Genomic DNA, 22,428 nt, shown 5'->3' on the forward strand with positions numbered 1-22,428 from the left:
TGACCTCATTTCCTGCCAAGTTAACCTCATTTCCGTTTTTGATAGGGTTGCTAAACTGAACGGATTCCAAGAATACTGCAGACACAGTATTATCTGGGTTCTGCCAGGGGGACGATAAGGTCCTGTGGTGTCTCTGTGGCCAGGATGGCCAAAACAGTGGGGAGACAGTGTAGATAGCAGGAGTCATAACTGGCTGGACAGTTCCTCCAGAAGCCCTTTGATCAGACCAAGAAGTTTGGTTGTGGGAAGTAGGTGGGTACAGAGAGGTCAAGCTGGGAATAAGAACTGAAGTGGTCATGAAAAATATCCTCCAAAATCTAGAGTAGGAAGCCCTTTCACTCATTCACAGAGCAAACTGAGTGCATGGGCAGGGCACTGTGTAAGGCTCTGGGGATAGAAGTGAACAAAACAGACATGACTTCTGCCTTTTTGGAGCTTATATTCTAGTGGTGGGGAGAGAGACTACAAACACACAAATCATCTGGAAATTTCTAAAACTGATGTGATACCAAGAAAGTAGCATGACTTGGGGCAGGAGAGGGGTGCTCCTTTAGGTATGATTGCCCAGTGAGCTAGAGAATGAGTAGTCAGCTGTGTGAACTTCTGGGGCCATAGCCAGCTAGGCGGAGGGAAGAGCAAAGGCAAAGGTCCCGAAAAGAGAACGTGCGGGGCTTCCCTGGTGGCACAGTGGTTAAGAATCCACCTGCCAATGCAGGGGACAAGGGTCCGAGCCCTGGTCCAGGAAGATCCCACATGCCGTGGAGCAACTAAGCCCATGCGCCACAACTACTGAGCCTGAGCTCTAGAGCCTGTGAGCCACAACTACTGAGCCCGCGAACCACAACTACTGAAGCCCGGACACCTAGAGCCCGTGCTCCACAACAAGAGAAGCCACTGCAGCGAGAAGCCCGCGTGCTCCACAACAAGAGAAGCCACTGCAGCGAGAAGCCCGCGCACTGCAACGAAGAGTAGCCCCCGCTCGCCGCAACTAGAGAAAGCCCATGCGCAGCAATGAAGACCCAACGCAGCCAAAAATAAATAAAATAAATAAATTTTTTAAAAAAAGAGAGAGAGAATGTGCTTGGTATATTAAGGTCTAGAAAGAAAAGCAGGTCTGGGGAGCAGAAATGGGGTGGAGAGGTGCAAGGAGTGGACCTTCTAGTGAAGAGCCTCCCAGATGATGTGCCCTAGGGGGTTTCACAGGGTCCCAGCTGTAGCTCCCTCAGCAAGTCAGCAGAAATAGGGCCTGGAGCAGCCTGATTCCCTCCTTACCAACACCATCACCTTGGACTGCAAAAAGTTCATCTACTTACCCCAGTGTTCAGTGCACATTTACAATTTCCTTTGTGTTCCATGATGTAGAAGGTTGGGAAGCACTGATGTAGCTTTTTGTAGATCATGTTTAACACTTTAAATGTTAACGCCTGTATAGTCTCAAACGACAAAATTAGAACTATTGCCTAGAAAATATAGAGAAAGAGATATACCTCAAAACAAGGGGAACTTTAAAAACTATCAGAATCATCCAATGATAGAATGTGTTGCCTCAAAAAATAGTCTGATAGGAAGAGGAAAATACATATATTGGGTAGGAAGACTCAATATTATAAAGATGTCAATTCACAATAAATTAGTCTACACATTTAACATAACCAGGATTAAAACATCAAGTTTTTTTTAACTACACAATTTTTAAATTTATATTCTAAGGATATCTGGGAAAATTCTGGGGAAAAAAAGATGACCATCTCTTCTAGGTATTAAACATATTAAACACAGAATAATAAAAACAGTATGGTAAGGGACATGAGGAAAGTTAAAAAGAAAACCACAGTCCCAAAATGGCATCACTCATGTTAAAAGCCCATGACACCAAACCTAGATTTAATACCTGATCTAATTGCAGTTTCAACCTCTCCCAGAAATGTAATCTTAACCAACCAGTCTGGAATTTTCCGATCAAGCACCAGTAAGGTAATCTGTCACATGGGCCCTCTCCCTTTCCACCCCGCCTTCCCCAACCAAGAAGAGCCAATCTGCATGACAAAACCATTGCTGTTCCCTTCCTCTAAAAAAAGATGCCCTAGCCTAAAAATAATCTTTTCTTTTCTTTTGCTAATAGCTCCCTTTCCCCACCCTTCTTCCTATAAAAACCTTCCATATTGTACAACTCCTTGGAGGCTCTTCTAGTTGCTAGATGAGATTCCACCCAAATCATGAATCGCCTAATAAAGCCAATTAGATCTTCAAATTTACTTGGTTGAATTTTGTTTTTTAAACACTAGGCAGGGGACTTCCCTGGTGGTACAGTGGTTAAGAATCCGCCTGCCAATGTAGGGTACACGGGTTCCAGCCCTGCTCCGGGAAGATCCCACATGCCGCAGAGCAACTAAGCCCATGAGCCACAACTACTGAAGCCCGCAACGAAGAGTAGCCCCCGGTCAGCGCAACTAGAGAAAGCCTGCGCCCAGCAACGATGACCCAATGCAGCCGAAACAAAAAACAAACAAACAAACAAAAAACACTAGGCAGATAGATCAATGAAACAAAATTAAAAGCCCAGAAACATATGTATGTGTAAAATTTTATATATAATTTGTATATATAAATTTAGTTTATTATAAAGATAGTATTCTAAAAATAGATTATTCAGGGAATTCCCTGGCTGTCCAGTGGTTAGGACTTGCTGCTTTCGCTGCCTTGGCCCGGGTTCAATCCCTGGTCAGGGAATTAAGATCCTGCAAGCCACACAGTGTGGCCAAAAAAATAAATTAAATAAAAATGGATTTTTTTTTTTTTGGCTGTGCCGGGTGGTTTGTGGGATCTTTGTTCCGCAACCAGGGATTGAACACGTGCCCCCTGTGGTGGAAGCACAGAGCCCTAACCACTGGACTGCCAGGGAATTCCCAAAAATGGGTTATTCAATAGAAGGTGTTAGGAAACTGAAGAGCAATCTGGAAAAGAAATACAATTGGATCACTACTTTATAGTCTAAAGGAAAATAAATTCCAGATGGAGGAAAGGTTGGAATGTGAAAAGTGAAAGAACAAATGTACTAGAAGAGAACGTGGTAGAATTTTTGAATCTTGCTATAGACAAGCTTTGCTCAGTATGGTAAAACAAACACTAAAATAAATAGATAAAACAAGATGCTGTAAAAGAAAATACTAATAAGTTTCAGCTTTTTTCCCCCCAGTTTTACTGAGATACGATTGGAAAGTGAAATTGTATATATCTAAGGTATACAACATGATGTTTGGATATACATTGTGAAATGATTACCAAAATCAAGCTAATTAACAAATCCATCACCTCACCAAGTTACCTTTTTTTTTTTTGGTGATGGTGGTAAGAACCCTTGAGATCTACAATGTTAGTTGATTTCAAGTATACAATACATTATTATTAACTCTAGTCACCATGCTATACATTAGGTCTCCAAAAGTTATTCATCTTATAACTGAAAAGTTGTACCCTTTGACCAACATCTCTCCATTTCCCCCACCCCCAGCTTCCAGTAAAGAGCATCCTACTCTGTTACTATGAGGTCCATTCTTTTAGATTCCACATATAAGTGAGATCATGCAATATTGGTCTTTCTTTGTCTGGCTTATTTCATTTACATTCACTGAATTGAACAATTAAAAAATTTAAAAAAATTTTTTTTTAATTCCTGCATGGAAAAAGAAAGTCATAAGAGAAATAACAAACTGGAAAAAATTTTCAATTTAAATTGTTCTTATTTAAAAAAACATATGTATATATAAAGCCTAATATTTACAAGAAAAGCAACAAGGAGAAAAAAATAGAAAAACAGGTAAGGGATATGAACAGACGGCACACAGAAAATAAACACAATGACTCTCACATATATGAAAGATGCTCAACTTCATTCATAAGAGAAGTGCAAATGAAAACAGCTAAAGGTAACTATTTTTAACCTACCAAGTTGGCATAAGTTAAAAAGAAAAGTAATTAATATCCTAGTAATAGCATGGGCATTACATAATGCCAACTCTCATAGTTGATGAATGGAATACAAATTGATACAACATCTACTGAGAGCAACTGGCAATATCTATCAAAATAACAAATGTTATTTGTTATTTTGATCCAACAATTTGATCCAACAATTCTACTTTTAGATATTTATCCCACAACCTTGTGTGCACGTGAAAAAAGATGTAGTATAGTCAAAGTTATTCATTGCAGCCTTGTCTGTAATAGCAAAAGGGCAGGAACCCCAAAATAGTCATAAATAGATTGATTTATTAAATTATGACATATCCATACAATGAAATGCTATGCACCTGTTAAAAGGAATAAAGCAGCTTGCTCTAAGTATGGAATAATTTCTAAGATATGTAATTAAGGGGGAAACATTGTATTTAATCTGCTAACACTTGTGTTAAAAAAAAAAAAAGAGAAAAGAAAAGAAAAAAAAAGAGGGACTTCCCTGGTGATCCAGTGGTTAAAACTCTTCGCTTCCACTGCAGGGGGCGTGGGTTTGATCCCTGGTCAGGGAACTAAGAACCCATATGCCATGCAGTGTGGTCAAAAAAAAAAAAAAAAAAAATAATAATAACATATATGCTTGTAAAACGCACAGACTATCCCTGGAAGGATACATACAAAAGTAGTAACAATGGCTGCCTCTGGGGAGAAGAACTGAGGTGCTAGAGGGAGAGGGATAGAAGAGACTTTCTTTTCATTGTATATTCTTTCATACCCTTTGATTTTTATATTGTATATGTTATCTAATTTTAAAAATAGATTACAATTGAAAGTATGGGGTGAAAATGTCCATATATGTGTTTGTACAAGTATAGAAAATAGCCATTCTTAGCATCCTGTAACAAATGGTAGGGAGGTGGGGGATTTGAGGTGAGGCTTGACTTTTTACTTTGATACTCTGCCGTATTTTTTCAATGTGTTACATTAAGCACATACAGCTTTTCTAATTAAAAAAATTAATAGTAGTTTTCTCACCAGAGGAGTGTTGGTACAAAGCTGAAAAGACTATTTGCAGAGTACTTTGTATGGGGAGTTCCACCTTGGTAGGGAATTTCAGACCAGATGGGTCTTTAAGCAGATTTCAACATAAAACATTCCTTAGTTCTATCATCTATAATTCTAGGTGGACGGGCCTTATTTCTCCAACTGGATTATAAGCTCTTTAAGGATGGGGAGTGTCAATTTTGCTTAAAAAGAAAAAAATGTCCCTCATCTCTTAGCACAAAGGTACATAACTTGCCAAATAAAGTCTGTGACTTGAACGAAGGGGCATCTGTTTTTTTCACAGGTGACATAATGCAGATTCAGTGCCCAGAGTTGTTAAGGTCACATATTGTTGTTCTAACCTTTCCTATCACAAAGAGAAATGTAATACAGTTTTACTGGTAAAGAAGGCTTAGTCAGCACATTTTGCTTTGGGTTTAGTAAAACAAGAATTTATTTGGTCAAAGTTAGTGGACCAAGAACGGCTGGCCAGCGCACCGCCGTGATCTCCATTTACATAATGCCAACAACAGGACTGTAGGTCTGGAGCCTGGGACTTTTCCCTGGGCACACACTCGGGTCTCTAATTATCATCAATCCTTCTGGCATCAAAGTAAAGAGTCATAACTCTTTTTTTTTTAAGTCACAACTCTTATAGTCAATGTGTACTGAATAAACGACTGTGCTAATGTACGAATACATGCCCAAACGAATAGATGGATCAATTATTGGGTAAATAAGTGCATAAATACATGCATTAATTAATGAATGAAACACTTTCTCATGGGGCAGACAGGCATACTATGTATGGGTCATGGACGCTGACATACCTAGAACGTAGAGATAGGAACTATGGAGTGACAGGCACTCGGAGCAGTCCCCACGGCTGTCCACAACCTGTACCTGTTTGACCGGAACGGAGTGTGTCTGCATTACTGCGAGTGGCACCGCAAGAAGCAAGCGGAGATCCCCAAGTAGGAGGAGTACAAGCTGATGTACGGGATGCTCTTCTCTGTCCTTTCCTTTGTCAGCAAGATGTCCCCGCTAGACATGAAGCACGGCTTCCTGGCCTTCCAAACTAGACGTTACAAACTCCATTAGTACGAGATGCCCGCTGGGATCAGCGTTGTCATGAATACTGACTTGGGCGTGGGACCCATCCGAGATGTGCTGCACCACATCAACAGTGAGCTGTACGCGGAGCTGGTGGTGAAGAATCCCCTGTGCTCGCTGGGCCAAACTGTGCAGAATGAGCTCTTCCGCTCCCGACTGGACTCCTGTGGCCACTCTCTGCCCTTGTTCTCCGCCCGGGCTGGCTGAAGGAAGCACCCTACCTCACCCCTCAGAAGAATCCCTGTCTGTCTGGGGCCCTTCCTAATCTGTTTCACCCGATGGCCCCCTACTGCAAATGCCACCGCCCCAGCACCCCCAGCCCAGTGAAGCTCCTCGGTAGCCCTCCCAGGGGAACAGCCTAAAGCCATCCCTGGTGCCCTCCCCGGCACAGGAAGAAAGCCTACCAGAGCCCCTACACCTCCAAAGCAGGCCCTCTCCAGTTTTATCCCCTACCTGATGCTTCGAGAAGTACAGAATAAACTTCTTATCACTTAAAAAAAAAAAAAGAAGAAGAAGAAGAAGAAAGAAGGTAGAGATAGACACAATGAGCACAATGAGCCCGAGACTGGGGCCCGTCCTGTGAGGACCACAAGCAGCCCCATCTCCTGGTCAGTGCCTAAGAGTGTGCCCAGGCAAGCAGAGTACATAGCACAGGGTCAGAGCCATAAACGCCCAGATGGGCGCCCACCAAGGAACCTTTTATCACTACTAAGGGCCAAGATTAGGCTGCCACTTCAAGAAATACCTACCCGGGCTTCCCTGGTGGCGCAGTGGTTAAGAATCCGCCTGCCAATGACACGGGTTCGAGCCCTGGTCCGGGAAGATCCCACATGCTGCAGAGCAACTAAGCCCGTGCGCCACAGCTACTGAGCCTGTGCTCTAGAGCCCACGAGCCACAACTACTGAGCTCGCATGCTGCAACTACTGAAGACCACGCACCTAGAGCCCGTGCTCCGCTACAAGAGAAGCCACCGCAATGAGAAGCCCACGCACCACAATGAAGAGTAGCCCCCGCTCGCCACGACTAGAGAAAGCCCTCGCGCAGCAGCAAAGACCCAACGCAGCCAAAAATAAATAAATTTTAAAAAATTAAAAAAAAAAAAACCTACCTAAGCCCTCTGATTAAAAATATTTGGTTTCCTCTGTATTTGGCTCTTTATGATTCCAGATATTTTATCTCCAGTTTTTTTCACAACAGGAAACATGTATATGTCAAAGTGTGGTCATATCAAAAAAAAATTTTTTTTGCCACTTAACCTCTCTCTCCCTCTTTCTCTCTCTCTCTCTCTCTCTCTCTCTCTCACACACACACACACACACACACACACACACACACCAGAGCAACAGAAAATGGCAATTACATCTCAGAAGTTTACAAAGTCCAAAAGGTGGTCAAGATAAATGGCGATATAACATTCTACCTTGATGAAAGGTATCCAGACTCACCTATTAAATTGGCAAAGGTTTTTTTTTTAATAAGAATGCTCAGTGTTACTATGGTCAAAGCAGCTCATTTAGCAAACTCCTGCTGGTGGTGATATAAACTGGGAAAGCTCTTGGGAGAGCATTGGGCCATCCATCTTGAAAGCTTTAACAATATGCCTACCCTATGTCCTAGTGATCTCACTTCTCACAACAGGGATGTGATGCAAAAGAAATAATTCTTTATTCTTAGAACATAATCCCAAAGCATTTTTTTAAAGACTTAAAATAGCAAACCCCAGCCCTCCACCCCCATCCGCCAGGCTCTAATCTCCTTTCCCTGCTTCTCTTCATAGTACATATTATATATTCATGTGTTTGTCTGTGTTTCCTCCCCACCCCTCCCAAAGAATCAAAGCAAACTGTGTCCCTAGCGCCCTTGAATAACTCCTTACACATAGTAGGTACTCATAAATACCTGTTTAACTAATGAATTATTTATAATAGTGAAAATTAAAACAAATGTAAAAATAGAGTAATAATGATTAAGTAATAATGATTAAGTACATTTTGGCAATCCTTTGATTGGCTATTGTGTAGTCATTACAAATGTAATTATAAGACCTATATCAACTTGGAAAATAAATATACTGTTAAGGGAGAAATCAAAATGCAAAACAGGGGACTTCCCTGATGGTACAGTGGTTAAGACTCCGTGATCCCAATGCAAGGGGCCCGGGTTTGATTCCTGGTCAGGGAACTAGATCCCACATGCAGCAACTAAAAGATCCCGCCTGCTGCAACTAAGACCTGGCACAGCCAAATAAATAAATAAATATTTTTAAAATGCAAGATAGTATGTAGGTGTGGTTGATTGTTACAGTAATGACCCCAATGAACCATGCCTACCTGTATCTGTATTTTCTTTAAGTCTCCTCTCACACTGACTCTGGGCTTCACCATGTGACCTGTTGTGGATGATGGGACATGAGCAAAGATGATTCTGGCAGCAGCTTGAAAAATGTTTGCACAGTGGGTCTTGACCTCTCTCCCTTGCTGCTTTTGGAACCCAGCTGCCCAGGTAGCATGCTGGAAATATACCACCCAGCCCGTAGCCAGCGCCAGACATTGAATGTCTCATTCATTGAATGAGGCCATATTATACAGCACCCAGCTCTAGTTGAGCCAACAGAAGACTGCAGTGGCATGAATGACCCTAGTTGATAATAGCAGAAGAAACGCCCAGCTGAGCTCTGCTCAAATTGATGACTCACAGAATTGTGAACAAGTGAAAGGGTTGTAGTAATAAGCAGCAAGTTTTGGGGTGGTTTGATATAATATCTGCTTTGTTGAAATAGGTGTGCATATGGAGGAAAAAAGTACAGTGCTGTTTACACAGAAAGAACTCACAGCAATCCTGTGATGAAAGAAACTCAGGTGAGGAGACCTCTTGACTAGGCATGACTTACCAGGCACGACTCTGTCGCACAGAGACCAATATATTCTAGAGGAAAAACAAGCACACACACAAATGAGTACAGAGGTTCTGTTTAGAGTGATGAAAAAGTCTTGGAGATAGATAGTGGTGACGGTTGTACAGTATTGTTAATGTAATTAATGTCACTGAATTGTATAACTTAAAAATGGTTAGTTAAGGGATTTCCCTGGTGGTCCGTGGTAAAGAATCCGCCTTCCAATGCAGGGGACTCCAGTTCGATCCCTCATCAGGGAACTAAGATCCCACATGCCTCGGGGCAACTAAGCCCGTGTGCGCCACAACTACTGAACTCACACGCCTCAACCAGAGAGCCCACATGCCGCAAACTACAGAGCCCACCGCCCTGGGGCCCGTGTGCCACAACTAGAGAGAAGCCAGAGTGCAGCAACTAGAGAGAAGCCCGAGTGCTGCAACGAAGAGACCGTGCACCGTAACAAAAGATCCCGCATGCCTCAACGAAGATCCTGTGTGCTGCAGCTAAGACCCAATGCAGCCAAAAAAAAAAAAGGAAAATAAATAAACAAAATAAATAAATATTTTTTAAAAATGGTTAGTTAAAATGGCACATTTAGTGGAATTCCCTGGCTGTCCAGTGGTTAGGATTCTGAGCTCCTACTGCAGGGGGCACGGGTTCGATCCCTGGTGCGAGAACTAAGATCCCACAAACCGCAAGGCATGGACAAAAAAAAAACCCACAAAGAAACAAAACAACCGCCTGCCCCAAAACCATATAAGCAAAGTCACCTATCACAAACTTCCTCCAAAGATGGTAATCTTTCCCTAACATGCAATACAATTGGTTCCTCAGCCACTGTGAACAGCTCTTACAGTGGGCCAATATCCGCCCAGGATTACTTTCTGTCTTTCCCTGCAGACCTCGGCTGAGTGATGCAACCTGGTCCTGCCATCCTTTCAACAGCTCTGAATGTCAGGATGGGGTGGTGGAACTTACCTTCCTCAAAGGAACCAGATGCCAGTTGGCCGATCCCCACACCCACCGTTCCTCACTCTCTCCCGTGAGGCACACACTGCACTTACAGCCATGCCCATGACCAAGAATGTTCTTTGGTTTCAGAGCATGCTTCCTTGCCTCCTGCAGCAAGATGTGACAGTCACCACATCATCTGTTACTCACCACTTTGCCCTCTGCGCTATGCCAACCCTGGCTTTAGACAGCTCTGTGAAACCGACGGGTGGCATTCCTGGCTGAAACCTCCTGCAGAGGAAGTGAAGGGGGATTAACAGGGCACCTCACTCTCACTCTCCCTGAGAAGGAGCTCTTCCGCAAGGTCCAGGGCCCCCCTAGTTTCCTGCATCTGACTGGGGTTCCTCACTGGATAGCCAGCGAGCCCTCTCACAGGAAAGGTGTTTGCCCAGTGCCTTCCCAGTGGCTTTTGCCCTAAACTTGAATCTGGTGGCACTGACTCATCCTTCCCTTGCAGCACCGATACTCAATACTAGGCCACGGCAGCCGCCGTGAAATACCGGCCTGGCTTGTAGCTTTCTCTCTTCCTCTCCCGATCCTGCCTGGGCTCAGACCTGGCTGCCTACCTCAGCTTTCCCCAGTGCCTGTGCAATTCACCGCTGAGGTTTTTTACTTTTTTGCTTCCCTGCACAAGTGAATATTTGTTACTAATTTCCCCACTCTTTTGTGGGCTGCCTTTAGCCCTTCTTTCTGGGAGCTACTTTACCTCTGCTCCAGGGTCCTGGTAATTACCCTTCTAACTCAATTAGATGACCTTATTCTTTCCCACTTCCTCTTTCCTTCCATTGTTATGCAGAGGGAGAGGAGGTGGCTGAACGGGGGCGGAGAATTGGATTAGGTAACAGGGTAACTCAGCAGCTGTCTTCGGGGTTCTGCCTCTGCCCCTGCTTCCAACGAGCCCCACACCCGCTCCACGCTGTCTTACCACCTGCAAAACCAGGAACAAAGGAGCCAGGAGTGTGGGAGAAATGAATAAGGGGGCCTTGGCTGAGGCAGTGGAGAGGAGGAAAAAGTTTCCCTCTTAGGGCTCCTGGCTGGGTATGAAAATTAAACTGACAAAGACAGATTAACAAGAGAACAGCATACAACTTTTATTAAATTTTTATTAAATTCTTCACAAGAGAATGAAGACCTGAAGAAGTGACCAGAGCAGGAAGCTTTTATATCTCTTAGACAAATAATAAATGTGTGAAGAATTAACAACACAAAGGGGTTTGGGCTAGGAGTAGTAAATGGTGAAGAAGTAACTAGGAAGATAAGGGTTAGTTTAACGCAGTTTGTTTATACAGAATCGGTCCCAAATTCCCTGTCCCTGGTGACAAGAAAGTCCTCCTTCCTCCTAGTACAGGGAGGGTACTTTTCACATGGGAGTTTTATGACCTGTTTCAGGGAAGAAGGGCAGGGAGGTCACAGAGTGACCCTCCTGCTCCTGCCACTTTTTAAAATTCCTTCAGCTTAAAATATTTAATATGCCAAGGTGCCATATTTTGGGGTTGCGTGTCCTGAACCCTGTCAGCGTCTTATTACGATTTCCTCAGATGAACGGGAGATTGTGACATTACAAAATAAATGCCAAGAGACTATATGCAGGAAGAAAACAGTAGTGTTAGGAAGAAAAAGTAATTTGGTTCAGGGAAATCGATGCGGAGAAAATTTATATACAATCTCCGTCTTGGACTACATTCTCAAGTGATTATTCTTATCCTTCTGGGGGGACACACACCCCTTTGAGATGAACGATAGAGGATCATATCCCCAGGAAAATACATGTAAACACAGAAACCAAACATTAGGGGCTCACTACCTCCTTGAATCCTGGAGGCACAGGGTAAGTGCGTAATTTCCTTCTTTGTAACCCCATCTAGAAGCTCAGTGTGGTTTGGAGAAAGCATTCATTTGTTCATTCATTCAACAAGTAACTCTTTGAGAAACTTCCAAGTGTCAGGCCCCACGCTGGGCCACATTGTGAGGCAGAAAGAGGTGAATCGGACACAGTGCCTGCTCCCTCCCGGGACGCTCACGGTCTGGTGGGGAGACCTACAGAGAGCACACAATGAGTGTAACAGTGATGGAAGAGGCAGCCGAGCGAATGGCGGGAGCCTGGAGGGAGGGGGTAGAACTGCTTCCCACCCTTCCCCCTTCCCCCATCCCCCAGCAGTCAGTCCTGCACCTCTGACTACAAAGCAAAGTGGTCTGAAAAAGCCCAAGTATGCCCTGAGGGGCTAGCTGAGCGGTCGGGGTCTGAGCTCTCACGCCCCACCCACGCCCCAGCCAGCGTTCACACCTCCACTGGGATGGACCCGTTTTCCTCTCTCCCCAATAGGCTCCCTGGGTGCTGTCCATTCACAGCCAGCCCACCCCCCGCTACCCCATCTGGGGCTGTTCTCAGCTCCCCAGGCCAGCTTTTAAATAAGTAGCCAACCCCCCATTGCACTTCCTCCTTTCGTTGCTTAAACCCTATTCATTTTACTAGTTAAGCTGCAGGGAAATAAGGAATAACAAAAATAACTAACTTTAAGGAAGTTACAGATTTGCAAGAAACCTGGGGAATCCTAGTATGAGCTGCTCTTTATTCACTTGATGGAAGGCTGGGCTGGGCTGGGCTAGGCTGGACCTGGCCCTGCTTCCTCTCACCTCTTCCCTGAATTCTCCCTTCTTAGAGTCCCAGGGAAAACCCACTTGCTACAAGTTTGCGTGTCAACCATCCTGCCTGTCTGGGTTGGATGCTAAGCTACTCCACTTATTCCAGCTGCTTCCCTATCACACCTTTGGCTACTGGAGCCCCAGAGCACCCATTGGAAGACTCTGGTTGCCCCTCTTCCCTTCCTGGTTTCAGCTCTTGACTCCTGAGGGAGAAAGTCCCTTTCCTCTTTGGTTTTGTTTTGGTTTTTTAAAATATATTTATTTATTTATTTTTGGCTGTGTTGGGTCTTCGTTGCTGCGCACGGCCTTTCTCTAGCTGTGGCGAACGGGGGCTTCTCTTCGTTGTGGTGCACGGGCTTCTCACTGCAGTGGCTTCTCTTGTTGCGGAGCACGGGCTCTAGAGCGCGGGCTCAGTAGCTGTGGCGCACGGGCTTAGTTGCTCCGCGGCATGTGGGATATTCCCGGACCAGGGCTCGAACCCGTGTCCCCTGCATTGGCAGGTGGATTCTTAACCACTGCGCCACCAGGGAAGCCCCCTGGTTTTGCTCTTGTTGTTGTTCGTTTTTAGTTTCTTTTCTGAATGTTAAGGGCCCCTCTGCTGTAAACTCCTTGAAGGCAGGGACTGTTTTCATCTCTGCTCTCCTAGCTTCTACCACAGAGTCTAAGACATTCCAGCTGCTCTGTGACTGTTTAACTCAGCATGTGTTAATTTATCCATTTTATTCATTTGTCTTGACAGTTCAGCCCCTTATGTCTAATCCATGACCAAGTACTAGCAGCTCTACCAAAACTGTTCTTAAATTTGCTTCTCTTGATCTCTATTACTGGCACCACACCTTCATCTAAGCCACTCTAGCTAGATATTTTTGTAGCTGGGAATATATCATAGCTTCCCAGCTTTCTCTAACAACTCCTGTAAACTTTCTTCACTCAGCTGATACAGTAATGATAGAGAGAGAGATGGAGGTTGAGAGAGAGAGAGAGAAGGAAGGAAGGAAGGAAGAAAGGAAGGTAGGAAGGAAGAGAGGGAGGGAGGGAGGGAGAGGAGAAAATGACCAACCTCATAAATCTGGAACTCTTGAAACCTGGCATATTCCAGGCAGATTTCCCATTCGTGGAAGTACTGTGTCTGTGACCCCACAAACATTTCTGTTCTTCTTTTAAAAAAGAAATTAATTGGCTTTCTACCCTTCCTTTCACACTTGCAGTCAGTTGCAAATAGCAGAGAACCAACTAAAACCAGCAATAGGAAAGAATGGAGTTAATAGCTCAAACAATTTTGAAGTGTTGCTGGTCTGCTGGCTTGAGGCCAGTCTGGACCCAGAGTTTCACTTGATGTTCTTTCTCCCTCTATTGCTCCTGCTTTTAGCACTCTCTTCTTCTGTATGTCGGTTTCATTTTTTTTAACCCACTCTCTTCACACAATGACATAGAGCTCTGGCTTTACTTGATCTTACAGAGAAAAAGAGACCCTTTCCACATGCCAATTATAAAGGTGACCTCGATTGGTCCAGTTAGAGTCACCTGCTCAGACTTCCCTGGTGGCGCAGTGGTTAAGAATCTGCCTGCCAATGCAGGGGACACGGGTTCGAGCCCTGGTCCAGGAAGATCCCACATGCCGCAGAGCAACTAAGCACGTGCACCACAACTACTGAGCCTGTGCTCTAGAGCCCGCAAGCCACAACTACTGAGACCATGCGCTGCAACTACTGAAGCCCACGTGCCTAGACCCCATGCTCTGCAACAGGAGAAGCCACTGCAATAAGTCCACGTACCGCAACGAAGAGTAACTCCTGTTCGTTCACTGCAACTAGAGAAAGACTGCGTGTAGCAACGAAGACCCAACGCAGCCATAAATAAATACATATATTAAAAAATTAAAAATAAAAAAATAAAATAAAGTCACCTGCTCCTCCCTGAACTAATCACATTCATCACTGTTGTCAGGAAGGTGCAGAGCTCTGATTGGCTGGGCCCCAACTCATGCGTGTGGGATAAGCGCAAAACTCCCACAAAGCAGTCCTACCAGGCCCATGTAGAATAATCGGTCAGGGCTTCCAAAGGAGAAGCTGGGACACAAACAACACAGGTCCAGGCCCCTTTTTGCAGAGGGGGTATGGGGAGGGATTTTACATGTGCCCAACTCTTTCTTGCCTCTGTTCATTGACATGAGTGCTCTTTCCTCTGCCTGGAATGCTCTTCCCACTCACATCCTGTGTACCTAACTTCTACATGGACTTTAGGTCTCAGCTTAAATGTCACTCCAAAAGATGCTGCCCCTGACCCCATACATTGTTACCTATATCTGACTGACATTCTCATAGCAATTTTTAAAAAAATTATTATTAAAGGTCCTTTTTATCTGTAAGACTCTGACTCTGAGTATTGAACACCCACTTCATGGAAGGCACTATACCCGATGTTGGCTTTTTTTTTTTTTTTAATTTATTATTTATTTATTTTATTTATTTTTGGCTGCATTGGGTCTTAGTTGCAGCACGCAGGATCTTCGTTGAGGCACGTGGAATCTTTTTTTGTTGTAGCACACAGGCTCTTCTCTGCAGCACACGGGTTTCTCTCTAGTTATGAAGTGCGGGTTTTCTCTTCTCTAGTTGTGGTGCACAGGCGCCAGGGCACATGGGCTCTGTAAGTGTGGTGCGTGGGCTTAGATGCCCCACGGCATGTAGGATCTTAGTTCCCTGGCCAAGCATCAAACCCGCGTCGCCTGCATTGGAAGGCAGATTCTTTACCACTGGACCACCAGAGAAGTCCCTAAAAGATTATTTTTAATTTCATTTCATTTTGGTTGAAAGTCTGTCTCCCTCAGTAAGCTCCACCAAGGCAAGGATTCCCTCAGCTTTGGCTCTTAGTTTTGCTCATGATTGCATTCCTAGCTCCTGGTTCAGTTGCACATGGTAGGTATTCACTCCTTCATTTATTCAGAAATAAATAAATAAATAAAAGGGGGTGTGTGATAAGTGCTAAAGATTCAGGTAAATAAGATATATGTATCCCTGACTCAAGGAGTAGCAACTTCTATATTTGCATTAGACCAGTGTTTTTCTTTTTGTTTTTTTCGTTTTTTTTTTTAATTTAATTTTATTTATTTTTTTATATGGCAGGTTCTTATTAGTTATCTATTTTATACATATTAGTGTATATATGTCAATCCCAATCTCCCAGTTCATCCCACCCCACCCCCTGCCACTTTCCCCCCTTGGTGTCCATACGTTTGTTCTCTACATCTGTGTCTCTATTTCTGCCCTGCAAACTGGTTCATCTGTACTATTTTTCTAGGTTCCACATATATGTGTTAATATACGATATTTGTTTTTCTTTTTCTGACTTACTTCACTCTGCATGACAGTCTCTACAAATGACCCAATTTCGTTCCTTTTTATGGCTGAGTAATATTCCATTGTATATATGTACCACATCTTCTTTATGCATTCTTCTGTCGATGGGCATTTAGGTTGCTTCCATGACCTGGCTATTGTAAATAGTGCCGCAATGAACGTTGGGGTGCATGTGTCTTTTTGAATTATGGGTTTTTTCTGGGTATGTGCCCAGTAGTGGGATTGCTGGGTCATATGGTAATTCTATTTTTAGTTTTTTTTTTTTTTTTTTTAGAAATTCACGTTCTTTTATTTATTTATTTATTTATTTATGTATAACTGTGTTGAGTCTTCGTTTCTGTGCGACGGCTTTCTCTAGTTGCGGCAAGTGGGGACCACTCTTCATCGCGGTGCGCGGGCCTCTCACCATCGCGGCCTCTCTTGTTGTGGAGCACAGGCTCCAGACGCGCAGGCTCAGTAATTGTGGCTCACGGGCCCAGTTGCTCTGTGGCATGTGGGATCTTCCCAGACCAGGGCTCGAACCCGTGTCCCCTGCATTAGCAGGCAGATTCTCAACCACTGCGCCACCAGGGAAGCCCCTCTATTTTTAGTTTTTTAAGGAACCTCCATACTGTTCTCCATAGTGGCTGTATCAGTTTACATTCCCACCAACAGTGCAAGAGGGTCCCCTTTCTCCACATCCTCTCCAGCATTTGTCGTTTGTAGATTTTCTGATGATGCCCATTCTAACTTAGACCAGTGTTTTTCAAATTGCAAGACTAAATGGATGGTGAAATTAACTTGGTGGATTGCAACTACAATTTTTAAAACATGAAACAGTATAGCATAGAAAATAGAAATGGCCTAGAAAACATCAGAGTGCATCACACATGATAAGGGTGTTATTCCATCACAGTTTTATTTCAGCGTATAATATAAATACACACACACATACACACACCTCCTTATGTATTACTTACTGGGTTGCAGTAAAATGCTTCTTTTACTAGAGGGTGGGTCAAAAAGTTTTGGGAGACTTGCATGAAGCTGCTTGGACTGAAGTGTGATAAGATAGTATCTTTCCTGTTCAGATCAACCCAGAGCTCCAGATGTTGTCATGTCATCACTGGAAAATAACACATGGGAAGCTCATTCTCATTCAAAAACCCAGAGTGGAAGTAGAGATACAATTTCAGGATGCTCTTGTAGGGTGAACTCTGGGTTTCTGTGCTTTGGTTGGCTTGTGTTACATCCTCAAGGCCATTTAATCGTATGTACAGTTAAGTGTGTTTTCTCTATTCTTTCTTTTTCAAATAACAGATGACTTAATGGTTTTCAAAGTTGAATACAAAATTTAAAAAAACTTTTTCTTGCTGCCACATATGGTTGGGCCATAAACTGCATATTCCTAGAAATCACTGAATTAATTAAGATCCTGGAGGAGTAGAACTCAGGGAGACTGGGGTGGTGTGAGTATGGTGTGGAAGGAACTGGGGCTATTGTCCTGAACAGATTGGGCTTGAATCCCTATTTCAGGACTTGCTATGTAGATTCGGGTGAAGGGATCTAGTACGCATTTGCTAAAGACTCATTCAGAGCAAGGCCCTGTGTCAACCGTGGGAAGTATAGAAATAAACACTATACCATCCACTGTCTCCGAGGAATATACAATCTGGTAGGAGATACAAGTACAACTGAGCCTTAGTTTTCTCATCTGGAAAATTCATATCATAATAGACCTTCATTCGGTGTATTAGGAACGTGAAATGAACAAATTCAGATACTTAGCTTGGTGTTAATAGACAGTAGAGAGGCACGTGATAAATGTTTTCTATTCAGCTTTATAAAATGAAGAAAACAGTCTTCAATGTTTATGACATCATATAGAAAATCAGATGCTGCAAATCAGGTGCAGTTCTGAAAAGCTAGATATGGAAATTCGTAACTGAATAAAGGTCTGTGAAAGCAGATGAGATGTAGATATAGTTGTAGATGAAAGAAAGTATGTAAATTCTGAATTATTTTAACGGTTTTCCTTTGAGTTATGTGTTTCCTCTGTAGAGTTTCTCAAATTTGGGTCTACATCAGTAAGATATAGGTTTGCTGCAATTACAAACAACTCCTAAATCTCGGTGGTTGAATATGGTGAAGGTTTATTTCTAGTTCACACTCAGTTGGCTCCTGTCAGCTCTCCAGGGTAGCCATCCTTCATGTGTTGTCTCCAAGATCCACAGCACTGATCCTTTCCTGTGGTGCCTTTACATCAGCATGTGGGAAAGAGGATCTGGAGAAAAACACACTCCATTGCTCTCTCTCCTTTTTTTTTTTTCCCGACCATGCTGCAGCTTATGGGATTTTAGTTCCCTCACCAGGGATTGAACTCGGGCCTTCAGCAGTGAGAGTGTAGAGTCCTAACCACTGGACTGCCAGGGAATTCCCTCACACTCTGTCTCTTAAATGCTTCCATTAAGAGGTAGTAGATGCCACTTCTGCTCACATTTCATTGGCCAAAGCAAGCCTTATGGCTCTGCTCAACTGTAAGGATTCCATCTAACTTCAAGGGAGCAGGGAAGTACAGTCCCCCCCAAGCGCTCTGCAGGCGAAGAGAACTGGAAGTATTAGCAAGTGGTAGTAATCTCTCCTGAGGGTCTCATACTGTTACCAAGGCTGTTGCCCCAGAATCATACTCCTGCCCCTCCCTCAAATGCAAACCAATTAGTCTTATCTAGGTTTCAGGAGGGAGCTGCAAAGTGAAAAAAACAAGAACTGGTTAGGCCTAAGATGGTGTAAGATTCGACTTCCAGTAGATCTTGAGCCTCATTATATGCTCAATGTGATGCATTAGCATGCTCAATGACACAGCCACCAGGCCATGACAGTTGACAATTACCATGACAACAACCAGAAAAGCCCATACAAGGACTGAAAAGGAGATCTGCATCAGTTCCAGGTCCAAACCACACCCCTGTTCTAGGATAACTCATGAATATTCCTCCTACTCTTTCCAAATCCCTCCCTTTTACTTTGACCCTCCAATATATTTGGTGTCTCCACCAGAATTGGAATGAGAAGTTGATTTGTGAACTAGGTTCCTGCTTCTCCATTTTCTGGCTGTTGAATAAAGTTTGTGCTCTTCTAGTCTCAGTATAGGTTTCGTTATTGGTTGTGGGAATCTGGTTGGAAAAAGAACCTCCCTGTCTGAGACAAGGGGTCTCGGCCTGGGTTAGGACCCTGGCGCAGGTTCAGTGGACCAATTTGGCAAGAATACCATGCTTCCTGCCCTCCAGCTGGTCTTTTTGGTTTTTCAAGTGGCCGTGCACAGGACCCTCGCCTTGGCTGTTTTTTCTGATTGCGATACTCTGGGCCCCCACTCTTTGCCTGGTCTCATCTTCCTTCAGACTGAGGCAAGTTTTCCCTTCCTTAGAGAAACTCGCTTTCTCCTCTCAGTGAATTCCTCCGTTATTACTTACTTTCAAAGTGTCAGGTGCCCCCCACCTTATGGCACTTAGCTGTAATTTGCAGTTAATCATGAGATGACTTCATTAATAACTGTTTCTTCCTTTGCAGCAGATGCTGTAGGAATCATGTCGTTTTGCGCACCCCCATATCACCCCCATTTATCCAGTGCCTGGGACTGTTGCTGGTGAATGAAGAAGTGAATATTCTCAAGAGTCTGGGACAATTTTTTTTTTTTTTTTAACCCTCCAGTCTGTATATTATTGGAATTTAAAAACACTGTCTTCTATGAATTTCTCTCGGTATCTGTTAAGGAGACACTTGACAAAAACTTGCTGATTTCATTGTGGAAGTTCTGTCCGGATGGAACATCCCTGAACTCTCTGAATATGTAAATCTTTTTTTTAAAAAATAAATTTATTTATTTATTTTTGGCTGCGTTGGGTCTTCGTTGCTGTGCACGGGCTTACTCTAGTTGTGGTGAGCGGCGGGCTACTCTTTGTTGTGGTGAGTGGGCTTCTCATTGCAGTGGCTTCTCTTGTTGCGGAGCACGGGCTTTAGGAGTTAGGGCTTCAGTAGTTGTGGCATGCAGGCTCAGTAGTTGTGGCTCGCTGGCTTAGTTGCTCTGTGGCATGTGGGATCTTTCCGGACAGGGCTCGAACCCATGTCCCCTGCTTTGGCAGGCGGATTCTTAACCACTGTGCCACCAGGGAAGTCCCCAGAATGTGTAAATCTTGATCCTTGTAAGAGGAACATTTATCCAACCCTTGACCAATCTGGGGGATTGAGGACTAGAGGAGTCATTTCACATTTTGCTCTTGTCCCCAGTCTTTCAGATTGAACAATCCAGGTTTCTGTTTTCCAGAGCCATCCTGTACCTGCTATTTTCCCCATTCATTTGCATAGGCATTTCAAGACTGCTCTAGACATGTGAGCTCGGCTTGATTGAAGTATCAAAATTTGCTACAGGGACTTCCCGGGTGGTCCAGTGGGTAAGACTCTGCGCTCCCAATGTAGGGGCCCGGGTTCCATTCCTGGTCGGGGAACTAGATCCCCCATGCTGCAACAAAGATCCCATGTGCCGCAGCTAAGACCCAGAGCAGCCAAAATAAGTAAATAAATAATTAAATATTTTTTAAAAAGTTGCTACAAAAAATCAAACTGTCTCTTCTACTTACATTTTGAAATATAGACTTGATTAAGAAGCAGAAGTAAAGTCAACTCTTTGGTTTGGTGTTTGCTTAAAGGAAAAAAGGCTCTGATGAAGCTCATTTTTTAGCTAAAGGAATTCCCTTTGAAGGGCTTTATTTTGCAAATATAAGGCTCTGTGAGCTACCAGAGGAGCTGAGTATAGGCTCTCCAATAAAATTTCAGTAGTGGGTGAATCAGGGTGAAACTGCAAATAGGCCACTGGCCAGTTTGAGACATTTCTGCCTCTGATGCCTTCTTAATGGGCCAGAAATTTCTGGATTCCAGCTCTTCAAGGTAGCAGGTTATTTAATATGTTAATTTAATTACATTGCATCCTTTTTTATAGAAACAGGTTAAACTGCAGTTTCAGGTGGCTTGTCCACAACAACAAACAGGGCAGAGCCTTTGTTGATAAAGAGCTCACATTCCACAAGGCAGAGTCACACCCAAACCCCTTGGGAACCAGGGCTACAATCTTTGATCCAGCTAACCCTGCATACCAGAGCTAATTGGTTTTAAAAGTGCCTGATTTATTATTTTTCAACATTCAACTTATATTTCTTTAGTGAATGACACCATTCTAGACTTGCAAGTTAATGAGGCTGAAGACAATTTGCGCTTAACATACAGTGTGATCAGGATTCTCAATTTGCAAGGCTCGTCCTTGAGTGGCCTTCCTGTCCTTCTAATGTACCCACTGACTCACTGGCTCCCTTACTAGGGCTCCACCCCTTCCTTTCTTGTTTTTTGCCTCTCCTTACTCAATGATGGTCAAACTTCTGGCTAAATTACAACTCTTTTATATGCTTTCTCTATACATATATTTATCTATATATATTTATATAATAGGTAATATGTGAGCATGATAAAATTTCAAATAGCATAAAAGACAATAACCATAAAAATTAATTCCCCCTTCCACTCTTGTTTCCCAACCTCTAGTTCTCCTTTTCCCAGGCAATCACTGATAGTTTCTTCTGTCTTTCTGATAATAATCTATGCATATACAAATCGTAGCTGACTTTACTGTTCTGCATCTTGCCTATTTCATTAAATAATATTTTGGAGATTGTTCCAGATCAGTTCATATAGAAACACCTCATTATTATTATTATTTTTAAAATAAATTTATTTATTTTATTTATTTTTGGCTGCGTTGGGTCTTTGTTGCTGTGCGCGGGCTTTCTCTAGTTGCAGCGAGCGGGGGCTACTCTTTGTTGCGGTGTGTGAGCTTCTCATTGCGATGGCTTCTCTTGTTGCGGTGCGCAGGCTTCAGCAGTTGTGGCTCACAGGCTCTAGAGCGCAGGCTCAGTAGTTGTGGTGCACGGGCTTAGTTGCTCCCCGGCATGTGGGATCTTCCCGAACCAGGGCTCGAACCCGTGTCCCCTGCGTTGGCAGGCGGATTCTTAACCACTGCGCCACCAGGGAAGCCCCTGCCTCATTATTTTTACAGTTGTATACAGTCATATAATTCACTTATGACCCGTTTGTATGTATGTGTGTGCTCACCTGTGTGTGTAATTGTTTTATTGAATTTCCCTTCAAAGCCTTATATATATCTTACTTTGCTTTCCAGGAGAATGTGTCTGGTTCCCCCTGAGTCCCCTCTGTCCTCCACTGCCTTTCACTTTCTGTCTCCTTTCTCCCAAGGTTCATGGCCTTGATGTGTGTGTGTGCGCATGTGTGTGCATGTGTGTGTGTGTGTGTGTGTGTGTGTGTGTGTCTGGGCCTTTTTGAAGTGGTCTTTGAAGGCAGTTGGGGAAGAGGAGGGGAGAGAGAGGCAGCAT

The 22,428-nt window shown here is 43.6% G+C and overlaps 2 long non-coding RNA genes and 1 pseudogene across 3 annotated transcripts in view; 2 read left to right on the forward strand and 1 right to left on the reverse strand.

The window, feature by feature from the left end:
- The window catches only part of LOC309629587, a 31,778-nt gene extending 16,649 nt beyond the window's left edge, over window positions 1-15,129 (reverse strand). The window contains exons 1-3 of the long non-coding RNA XR_014245119.1: window positions 10,723-15,129; window positions 10,167-10,247; window positions 1,314-1,460 (exon numbers count right to left, since the gene is read on the reverse strand). This is a non-coding gene — a long non-coding RNA (uncharacterized lncRNA). The remainder of the gene's footprint in view (window positions 1-1,313; window positions 1,461-10,166; window positions 10,248-10,722) is intronic.
- On the forward strand, window positions 5,715-7,410 carry LOC309628996 (trafficking protein particle complex subunit 1 pseudogene; annotated as a pseudogene). The gene is made up of 2 exons: window positions 5,715-5,730; window positions 5,876-7,410. The product of its transcript is annotated as a trafficking protein particle complex subunit 1 pseudogene (transcript).
- On the forward strand, window positions 10,552-22,428 carry LOC309629589. The gene is made up of 2 exons (XR_014245122.1): window positions 10,552-10,620; window positions 19,562-22,428. It is a non-coding gene; the product is annotated as an uncharacterized lncRNA (long non-coding RNA).

The sequence above is a fragment of the Balaenoptera borealis genome (assembly GCF_965194805.1).
Source record: "Balaenoptera borealis genome assembly, chromosome: 5".
Classification (NCBI taxonomy): Eukaryota; Metazoa; Chordata; class Mammalia; order Artiodactyla; family Balaenopteridae; genus Balaenoptera; species Balaenoptera borealis.